This window comes from Perognathus longimembris, chromosome 9 (assembly GCF_023159225.1).
Source record: "Perognathus longimembris pacificus isolate PPM17 chromosome 9, ASM2315922v1, whole genome shotgun sequence".
NCBI lineage: Eukaryota > Metazoa > Chordata > Mammalia > Rodentia > Heteromyidae > Perognathus > Perognathus longimembris.
The window spans coordinates 23,921,763-23,931,525 of NC_063169.1; the positions used below are offsets into that span (position 1 = coordinate 23,921,763).

At 33.5% G+C, this 9,763-nt stretch overlaps 1 pseudogene; it reads left to right on the plus strand.

Moving 5' to 3' along the window:
* Window positions 1–495: 495 nt before the first annotated feature.
* Window positions 496–886, plus strand: LOC125357554 (annotated as a pseudogene).
* Window positions 887–9,763: the final 8,877 nt, after the last annotated feature.

Here is a 9,763-nt window from a genome sequence, read left to right on the forward strand (position 1 = left end):
ATTTCTTTAAGAGTTCTCCAAATTTTCAGTAGATTGGTATGAAAGGATACCGAAGCCCCTCAGTTAAATACAAGAACTTCACCAAGACAATCTTTTCTGAGAGTTCTAAAAGGAATGAACACAGCCTAGTGCCAGTGGCTCACAACTATAATCCTAACTACTCGGGAGACTGAAATATAAGAATCTTAGTTAGAAGCCAATCCAGAGAGACAAATCCTCCAAACTCTTATTTCCAATCAGCCAGCAAAAAGCAAAAAGTGGAGGCATGGCTCAAGTGATAAGTACCTATCAGGAGTGAAAAAGCTGAAAAAAGAACATGAAGCCTTAAGTACAAGCCCTGGTACTGCTCCTCCTTCAAAAACAAACAAAACAAAAAACCCATAGCATGAATAGATTAAGCTCCTTTGTTCTTCTGAGGAAAGAATCTAAAGATTCCCTTAGAGATATTTTTATTATCTCTTTTCCTCCCTGGCTGGGTGAAGGTCTGTCCCCATCATGAATGACACAGTAACTACCCAGACCAGGAAGTTCATGACCAACCAATTACTTCAGAGGAAGCAGATGATTATTCAATCCTTCACCCTAGAAGGACCATAGTACCTAAGGCAGATATTCAAGAAAAACTTGACAAAATGTACAAGACACACCTGATATCATCTTTGTACTTGGATTCAGAACCCACTTTGGTGGTGGCAAGACAACTGGCTTTGGCATGATTTATGACTCCATGGCTTATGCATCGAAAATTGAGACCAAACACAGATTTGCACTAGATGGCCTTTATGAAAAGAAAAAGACCTCGAGGAAACAGTGAAAGGAACGCAAAAACAGAATGAAGAAATTCAGAGGGACTACAAAGGCCAATACTGGAGCTGGCAATATGTGAGCTGGAGATTGGATAACAGCCAAAGGAATAAAGATCATCCTTCAATGACTTGACCTGCAGTGATGGCGAATTTTTCACACAGGGATTAATAAACTATATAAGCCTTAAAAAAAGACATTTTTATTATATGAAATGTTTATTTACACTTTCTTGATTGGCTGCCCATTTTGATATCCCAATCAGAAATATATGAAATTTGATACCTGAATTGTAATAATTTGTTCAAAGCCATTTCATTATTTTGAAGATTCTTTCTAAACATGTCCAAATTTCTCTTAGTTACCCGTGGCAAAATAATTAATATTTGTATGACCACCTGTTTATGAAAGTTAATTCAGACCAGTGCCGGTGGCTCACGTCTGTAATCCTAGCTACTCAGAAGGTTGAGATCTGAGAATAGTGGTTCAAAGCCAGCCTAGGCAAGAAAGTCTATGAGACTCTTACCTCCAAGAAACCACAAGAAAATCAGAAATGGTGCTGTGGCACAGGTGGTAGAGCATTAGACTTGCGCTGAAGAGCACAGGGACAGTGCCCAGGTCCAAAGTTCAAGCCCCAGGAAAAATATAAATGTCTTTATTTATGAAAAAAGTTACAAAAATCTCAGTTATTATGGATATTATCATATATAACATTTTAATAGTTGCTTCTAAACACTTAAAGAACAATATTTTCTGTAACACTAATAGTATACTTGTTAAAAGAACAATTATCTTAATATTTAATTGATAGGAAAAATGCTAGACTACAAATAATTTGAATGACATAAAACTTATATTGATTCATATTTGTAATTATATTGAATCACTTTTATGGGGATATAAGTTAATTTGAAGTACTTGTGAGCAGATATTTAAATTTTATGAGAACTAGAAGGACACAAAGGTCTCTGGATGCCCAGCAAAGACAGAGTTATATAGAGAGGAAATCAACACCCTTTTAATTATTTTTAACAGTGGGAACTACTTATATTCCATTTTTGCCTAAAATTAAAGGGAGTAGAAGCATGGAAAGATCAATAGTTGGAACCAAGCAGTGACTACAACTTCTTCATATGACAACTTGACAAAAATGTTCCAGACATAGTGTTCGTGTTAATTTTAGTGAATATTTCATTCTAACTTTTCATATTTCATTGCTAAAATTCATTTAATTTCTAAGAAGATACACCGTTTATCTAATTTTTTCTCTCTGGTTTTTCTTTAAACTTCCTGCTGACAACATCATTGACAGTCAGTAAGGATTAGAGTTAACAAATTGTAGTCTAACTTTCTGGTTCCTTATGGTCATAGATTTGTAATTGAACCAGCTTATGACAAAAAAAATAGGTAGCAGGTTTGTGAAGCAAATTAACTGGGGGCCAAATTTAACCTTCTAAACTCACTTCATTTCCACCTCCTCTTGGACCTCAGCCATTAGCACAGCAGGGGAAAAGCAATGGTTATGCACTCGGCCACCAACACTTACATGCATAAGATTTTGCAGAATGACAGAAATAATGAATGTAATTAAAGCAGCATGCAGCCAAGAAAAAATAATTAGTATACAAGTTGGATGGCTCCGGGGGGCCCATGACATAACAAAACCATTTTTAAGGGTTTTAATGTATTCTAAGCTAGTTTAATTTCCAAAGACGAATCCATTTATCATAATATTTGATAAATGGATGTTCTTAATAATTATTTCTCAGCTTCACACTTAAGGTGTGCTAGTTTTAATAACTTCAGTTTTTCTTCTTGGATTGTTTTTCCCATTTATTCCTGAAATGACACCTATGAATTATTTAATTATTTTCTTCAGGAGGAAAGAGAAATATAAATGCCCCATGGTATTAAATAACCCAAGTTAGTTGAGACTTAATAATTATAAGTCAAATTGAAACACAAAATTCTGAATTATGCATTGTAAGTGTAAAGTTTGCAGGTTTTAAAAGCATTTTAATATTGAGAGAGTAAACAAGAAATAGAGAGGAGAAAGGGAGGAAGGGAAGAAAAAAGACAGACACCCTAATAATTTTTCCCATGGAAAATTATTTAAGAAAAAAATCAAGATAACCAGCATTGATAATACTATTATTTCTTTAAAATCAAGATACTATGCTATTTTCTGGTAAAATAGTAATAAAGCATACCTAAAGTTAGAAGAAAAATATGCAGTTTTCAGTTGTTTAATTTTTTTTTTTTACTTAAACATTAATTTTCAAGTCTTCCCATTTCCTTACAAATGGGGCAGTGTTGTACTTTCTGATAGAGGCATAGAATTCCATTGTGTATATGTACCACATTTTCCTGATCCACTCGTCTACTGAGGGGCATTTGATTTGGTTCCATATTTTAGCAATGACAAATTGTGCTGCTGTGAACATTGTTGCACTGGTGGCTTTAGTGTGGTCTTGCTTGAAATCTTTTGGGCAGATGCCCAAAATTGGGGCTGCTGGGTCATAAGGGAGCTCTATGTTTAGCCTTCTGAGGAACCTCAATACTGCTTTCCCGAGTGGTAGAACAAGGTTACATTTCCACCAACATTGTAATAGGGTTCCCTTTTGGCCACATCCCCTCCAGCATTTCTTATTGTTAGCTTTCCTGGTAATGGACATTCTTTTTTTTTATTTTTTTTTTATTTTTTTTTATTTATTTTATTTTTTTTTTTTATATATTTTTTTTTCTCAAATTTTTATTTTCAAACTGACGTACAGAGAGGTTACAGTATCATACGTTGGGCGTTGGATACATTTCTTGTACTGTTTGTTGCCTTGTCCCTCATGCCCCCCTCCCTCCCCCCCTTCCCTCCCCCCCGCCCAGTTGTTCAGTTCACTTACACCAAACAGTTTTGCAAGTATTGCTTTTGTAGTTATTTCTCTTTTTTTACCCCGTGTCTCGCATTCTTAATGGGGTGAAGTGGAATCTCAGTGTTGTTTTGATTTGCATTTCTTTCATGGCCAGTGATGTAGAGCACTTTTTGATGGTCTCTTAGCCATTCTCATTTGTTCTTCAGAGAAGTCTCTTTATAGGTCTTTAGCCCATTTGTTGAGGGAGCCATTGGCTCTTTGAGGATTTGTTTTGGAGGAATTTAAGTTTTTGAGTTCTAGGTATATTTTAGATATGAGGCCTTTGTTTGTTGTATGGCTGGTAAAGATTTTCTATGGTTTCCCTTATAGGGAATAATTAGTACATGTTTCGATTAGTCATAGCAGAAGATCACAATAGCCCAATAGTATGCCTGTATGAACAGATAAGATGATGCTAAGTAACATGAACTCCACATTATGGAAACAAGTGGTATATCATTGTTGTAATTATTTCCAACATGCCATGTGAAACCGTACCCTCCTTTTTTTCTCTTGTTTTCCCTACCCGTGGTTTTATCCCCGCTATCATTGTATCTCATCTTAGCAGGCTGCTAAAGATGAGTTGGAATTTGACTTATGACTTTACGATTAAATACAGTAGGGGGATATGGACTTAATATTCACCTAAACAGTAGACATGAAGTTGGAGAAGAAAAGTAAAACTCATAGTTTGAGTCTAAAAGAGTAATGATTTGGGGGAAGGTGTGTCGATTTCGAATCTTGAACTCTGGGCCTGAACACTGTTGCTGAGCCGTTTTTCTGAAAGTTAGCACTCTACCTCTTTGAGTTACAGTGCCACTTACATAATGATGTTTTTGAAATTATAAATAACAAAAATTTGTGGAAGAAATGATGAAATTAAGGGGCTGGGAATATGGCCTACTAGCAAGAGTGCTTGCCTCCTATACATGAAGCCCTAGTTTCGATTCCTCAGCACCACATTTATAGCAAAGGCCAGAAGTGGCGCTGTGGCTCAAGTGGTAGAGTGCTAGCCTTGAGCAAAACGAAGCCAGGAACAGTGCTCAGGCCATGAGTTCAAGCCCCAGGACTGGCAAAACAAAACAAAACAAAAAAGAAATGATGAAATTAGGATGATGCAATTGAAGGAATCATGAAGAATTCAGTGTGAGGAGTTTATAAATCCTTGAAATTAATAGTTGATATAAGAAAAGATCTCATTTATGAACAAAGTATAGATATTCCTTTGCTTAAAGAAATTGAGTCTTGACTTACTAATATGATTCCCTCAATTTCCTTTAAAAAATGGAATCATTTATAAACCATAGTTTAAAGGGTTTTGTAACAGCATATATTAAATTATTAGTATTTTACATAGTATGTTTTATATAATTTTATTTATTTATTATATGGAATGTTTCACAAAATTGTATGTCATATTTACAGAAAGGCCAAGCTGATCTGTTTCATTCCATTTTCAGTGATTATGCTGTTGAAGTGAGTACTTAAACATGTTTAAACAGAACTTGAGCGTACTTCATGTTATTTATGGAAAATAGAAAATTTTGTGCCTGGAATACTATGACGCTCTTTTCTAATCCCATCATTTCACAGGTTGAGGCAGTTGGATTGTGTTCTTAAGGCAGTCTTGGGGCTACAAGCAAAAGTTCTACATGAAAGAAAAGAAGTAAGCAAAGAAAAGAAAGGAAGGAACTTCGGAAGGAAGGGAGGGAGGAAGGGAGGGAGGAAGGGAGGGAGGGAGGGAGCGTGGGAGGGAAGAATAGGGGAGAAAGGAAAGAAATATGTAATTCATAATTATAAATAAAATTTAAAATAAGAATATGAATATCTATCTCAAATAACATTTTAAATTATTTTCAATCTTTAGATTCAAAAAACAAATATTCTCAAGGGAATTTAAGTTTTTATATTGCAAAGATAATACAAAACGGGAGCATGCCTTGAGCTTACATGGACTGCATCACGAATGCATCCCAATTTTGCTTCCAGACGTAACACATGAAGTCTATTCCCTTCTGAACAGCACCTGCAATCCATACTATTGCCTTTAATCAATGAAGTACAGAAACATAGTGCAGGCCTCTTCCCTGTCAATGGTCACCACAAGAAGTACATCCTAAAGCAATAATCCATAATCATACATCAAAATCATGGTTCAGGAACTACGAAATGGCAATGAAGTCATTTTACAGAAAAAAAAGTCAATCTGAGTCCTGAGATCATACCCATCTGTGCTTTCGATGAAATATTTTATTTTTTTAAAACCCTAAATTCTTGATCAATTCAAGAGAGAGAAACTCCTGAGGATCTGTTTTATGGCTTTTTACTTTTAATATTTTCTCATATTAAGTCATAAAATTACTGTAGGTTTTTCTAATTTTACCTATAAATAATCTCTCCTCCTTCTAATTTCATGTGCCAATACCTAAGCTTAAACACAAGACCTAAAACACCTTTGAGAATTTTTTGCTCACATCCAATACTATTTAGCCACATTTCCAGTTTGGCATTTTGCTAGTTAATTAGAGATGAAGTCTTGCACACATTTCTGCCTTAGTTGGCTTATACCTTTACCTTCCAGATATCAAATTCCTAACTACCATAATCTACCAGTGCCTGGTAATAGTGCCCATAGTATGTGTCTAAACTACCAAGGATTTCGTACTTTGTATATTTTTCTGTTGTTTTACAAGTTTTCTTGTTATTTAACCTTGAAAGCCAGTCGATATCTTTGTAAGAATAATAATAGAGGAGGCAAAAGAATTAGTCTGCATGAATAAAGGCAGCAAAGCACCTAAATGATATGTTATTATTGTGTCTTGTTAGAACCAATCATTTATTTAAGTAGAGGTTTAAACTGAAATCAAATTAACAGCTAATGGTCTATTTGGCAGAGCTGGTAGCCAGCTTTATTTTGGTCATTTTTTGATTAGGATGTAGACCATAGGACACCAAGGGCTCCTTAATTGAGTGATAATAACAATCTATGCATTACATACAATAGTGAATGTACTGGGCCTGTGAGAAATATTTGGGAAGAGTGCTAAAGAGAACAGGGTTGTAAACCTCTCTGCTAGAGTTTGTATACTTACATTGTAAAGAGCAGCTGAATAGCTGTGCACCATGCCTTTCAACACATCTTCTCAACTGTCTTGAGAGGCAGCAAACTGATTGTGAAATGAGGTCTACAAAGAATTATTTAGGAAAGTAGCAGTAACAGTAGTTGCATTGAAAATATGAAGACTGGAGCATGCCATAGTCAAGTCAATCGATTGCATAGTTAATACAACTTGAAGACAAATGTTTAGAATCCCAAATGTTTAGAATACCAAATGCTACAATGAGGCAACATGAATGAGGAAGGATAATTCTGCTCTAAGTTACAAGTTCTTCTGAATATTGACATAGACACTATATAACAATTTATCTTTAGCTCTGAAATTTATCTTAACTTTGACTCAACAGAAATTTTCTGTGTCCCAAATGCAAATAGATCCTAATTTGGAGAAAGGAAAAAAAAAATCACAGGCAAGACTACCATCTTCTTTAAACTAGTTTTATAGCTTGGCATGAGATAAATAGTAGAAACCACAAAAACTTAAACATGATGTTTATTGTATTAACACTGTTTTCTTGTTACACGAAACCTCAGAAGCAGCAGGGAATAGCAGATTAGATACAATTTTCTCAGTTTGGCTAAACACTACTGAAAGAGTGACTAAATAATTTCTAATCAGGCCTTAAAAAGAAAGGGTTGGCATTTATTTGATTTCCAAAAGGTGAGTCACTTTGCCTTAGGAATAAACTACACAGTAATAAATGTCTAAGCCCAAAACAAACCTTCAAGTGAAAATAAATGACTAGCCCTGTTTCAAGAGACAAATCAGAAGTGCTAGGCATTTTTCCTAGGTAGCTCTTCTCTGCTTTCAATGATGACATGGATGGTGTTTTAAGCTGCAGTAGTATTTTGGAAAAGGTAAATTAAAACCAAAAAGAGAAAAATTGTCTATCATTTTCCAACTGATTTGTTTGTGTAGAAGATTCAGTTAGAAAACAGTTTTTGCCTAAACAAGCAGATCATTCTCAAAGCAAAGAGAGAAATCCAACTGAAAACACACAAGTATCTTAGCTTTCTGAACTCAAATCCTCCAATAAATTGTTAATTTTAATCATGTGACTTTTAGTCCTTATATTACATTAAGAAATTTAATTTCTAACAATATTATCATATTTATCTTTATTTTCATGCTTTCTATTCTTAATTTTTACATATGGTTTCCAATCACTAAGTGGTAAACCATGTGTTCAAAAGATATATTTATGAACCTACATCAGAATTGTAACAATATAAAGTCAGGGCAATTTTTTTCCTCTAACAATTCTCAGGATTTAAATCAGTCACAATGAAAGATGCAAAGAAATCTCTTTAAGATCTTCAAGTATATCCAATTGATTTACTTATCAGTCTTTATGATGTATGTAAGATTTGCCAAACTGAAAAATTAGAAGTGATTAAACAGATAATTGTTTATTATATTGCTGAAAGGAAAGGCATATTACACAAAACAGTTTAAGGTAATAGCAAGAAACTACTTGAATCAATACAATCTTTATTACCTTCGATCATAAAATTTTCTGGAAAATTTTCCCATTACTAGCCAAGTAAAAATATGCTATTGCTTTATTTTTATAATATAGTTACAAACGAATTATAAACCACTTATATTTTGAGTTTGTATGTGCAAACTGATGCAATGATAAAAAATACATATTATTTGTTGAAACATTCTTACTGTTAATAATGCCAATCTTTATGACATATGAAAGCATAAACATATTGGTTATCTTGGGAAAGTGCAGTGATAGAGTGAAGAATCTTAGAAAGAATGTGGCAACAAACAACATGGGAAGGAAGAATGTCTGGATATGTTTGGAGTTAGGATCACTTTTTTAAAAAAAGATCTTGTCTGTGTAGCCCAGGCTACCCCTGAACTTGTTATGCTGCTTCTGCATCTTGTTCTGGGCTTCCAGGAATGTGCTATCACTCCTGGTTTGAACCACTTTTTTAAAATTACCTCACCTGGTTGTGTTTCTGCATTGAAAACTTAGTACGGTGAAAGTTTTATGATTTCCTGCCAGCTATGAAGTAGATGTGGCCAAATTGAAGGAAGCCAATAAAGGGTCAAAAACAGCTGCCATTATTGAGAATGAAGCTAAATCTTTTATGGAAGAGATATGGTCTAAATTACAAAGTGTAATTTGCATATTCAAGGTGAAAATTAAAGATCGAAATTCCTATCTCAGTTCAAACAAAGAGATCCCAAAATACTTTCCAAAACTTGTTAAAAACTAAAAAAAAAGAAAACTATACATAGATAAATGTACAAAAATTAATAAACTGGAAAACATATTTTGAGAACTATAAAAATATTTTGTTCTATAGAAAGCAGAACTTACTCTTAAATGAGAGTATTTTAAATGTTTTATTGCTGGATATCTTATATCTTATAAGACATATCTTATTAAACATTTGTTCTATCAATAAATACATAGTAAAGTGTAGATTACAGTAAATAAAATAATCGAAAGCTGAGAGTATATGAAGAAGAAAGAATTGAATTAACTAATATGAGAAGAAAAGGAGCCCCAAGCTTGACCAAAAAGGCAAATTATTTTATACAGGTGAGAAAGTAATATTTACCTACAAAAATTTAAGATTTAGGATATATACCATCATTGTAAATCTTTATACTGGAATGTCTGTTACAGTAGACAGGGAATAAGTTAGTTTTAAGTGTTGAAAATAGAACTAACATTGAGGAAAACAAACAAGTTAAGTATGCTTATAATATTATAAAATACCTATATAATTATTTATTTAGTATATTCTAAAGGAATATAATTGCATTATTAATATAATGTATTCATTTTTAAAATTATATCATATCAAATAACATCAAAAGCTACAAAAATATAATGTTTGAGAAGTTTTATATTTTACATGTAAATTGTCCATAGAAATTGCTTCATTCTTGGCTCCATGCTTTAAAACA